The following is a 1,780-nucleotide window of genomic DNA, read 5'->3' as shown; positions in this document are numbered from 1 at the left end:
ATATGTATATATGCATATATGTATATATATATATATATACATATATATATATATGTGTGTGTGTGTATACATATACATATGTATGTATATATGTTTGTATATATACATACACACACAGAGATATACATTTATATGCATGGATATATAAAATACGAACATACATTTATTTACATACAAATATGTCTATATATATATATATATATATATATATATATATATGCATGGGTAGTATATACAAATATACGTGAAGGGATGCGTGTTGGTGCATGCGTATATGGATGAACACGCATATATATATATATATGTATATATATGCATATATATGGATGATGATATATATAACTGTAGATAGATATATATGTGTCCGTGTATGTATGTATGTGTGTGTATATATGTATAATATATATGTATATATATGTGTGTGTGTATATTTGTATTTTTATGTGTGTGTGTCTGTGTGTGTGTCGATCTTTCTTTATATTTTGTTTTTATTTTTTTTCCCAGAGTCGATGCTATATATTTATTTAATATAAACATTGTAACTATATACAAACAAGGCTGCCCTACATATCATTGGCACTCCCTGCATTCCTTCAAGATGTAATCTTCACAGACACATTGTACAGAACAACATTATGTCCACACTGAAATATGTGGACGCAGCGTATATGGGACCTCCGTCGGTTCGACGTACAGCGGTGATCCATTTGTTCGATCAATAGTATTTTGGGGTTATCATAAATGCACGTCGTTCAGCATTTCGCAGACTGGGTTTCCAGTAAGGTAATCCGCAGGCAGGTTCAGAATGCCATGCTGTACGTCGTACGATGGCGTGTGACCAGGCCGCATCTTTAAAACAATTATAGTCGTTGAATGTGTACATGCACACACACACACACACACACACACACACACACACACACACATATATATATATATATATATAATTATAGAGAAAAAGAATTATATTTTATGTTAATCTTTGCCCAACTAAAGCACGTTACTCTATACTCCTCTATGTTCGTCGCTAATCTATACTTCACCCGCGATTCTATATTTCAGAACAAGGTGGTGATGTGTGAACGGAAGTTCTGTGAAAGTTCGGAAGGATGTTATATGATTATATACGATAGTCATCGTCTGCCCAAGCAATGTTGTGATCTATGTAAAGGTAAGAATCCCATCCATCTATCTATTTAGATATCTGTCTGTCAATCTATCTATCTATCTATATATATATATACATATATATATATATATATTATTCATTATTAATAAATCATTATTAATAAATCATTGGGCAGCAAAAACATTTTAGAAATTTTTTGCTATATATGAGCGAGTGTGTGTCCGTGTAAGCTTTTCTACTCTAGGTATAAGGCGCAAAATTTCCGCCGTCGGAGGAATTTGAACTCAGAACGTAAAGACAGACGAGATACCGCGAAGCTTTTCGCCGGGCGTGCTAGCGTTTCTGCCAGCTCGCCGTCGTACAAACGATAAGTATCGTTAAAGCCCTTATTAAATCAAATAAACCTATTTGTATTCTTGAATGTATTCTTGAAAGCCAGTGCGTTTTTGTTTTTCGTTTTTGTTTTTTTTTATATATATAACGGAAATCTATAAATGAAATGAGAAATAAAAAAAGCTTCTAACAATCCAGAAAGTTTTTAAAAAAACTTTATATTTTGGTCGCAAATGCCCATCTTCAGTAGAATACTGCCAAAGAAATGTCTGTTTACAGAGATCCTACCACTTTGGATAGCCCAAAGATTTATGTAAA

At 32.5% G+C, this 1,780-nt stretch overlaps 1 long non-coding RNA gene across 1 annotated transcript in view; it reads left to right on the top strand.

The window, feature by feature from the left end:
* The window catches only part of LOC128250979 (uncharacterized), a 40,718-nt gene extending 39,536 nt beyond the window's left edge, over nt 1-1,182 (top strand). The window contains exon 3 of the long non-coding RNA XR_008266886.1: nt 1,063-1,182. This is a non-coding gene — a long non-coding RNA (uncharacterized LOC128250979). The remainder of the gene's footprint in view (nt 1-1,062) is intronic.
* Nucleotides 1,183-1,780: the final 598 nt, after the last annotated feature.

The sequence above is a fragment of the Octopus bimaculoides genome, chromosome 27 (genome assembly GCF_001194135.2).
Source record: "Octopus bimaculoides isolate UCB-OBI-ISO-001 chromosome 27, ASM119413v2, whole genome shotgun sequence".
In the NCBI taxonomy this organism is placed as follows: Eukaryota; Metazoa; Mollusca; class Cephalopoda; order Octopoda; family Octopodidae; genus Octopus; species Octopus bimaculoides.
Note: the sequence above shows the minus strand (reverse complement) of the source record. Positions and strands in the feature narration are given on the sequence as shown.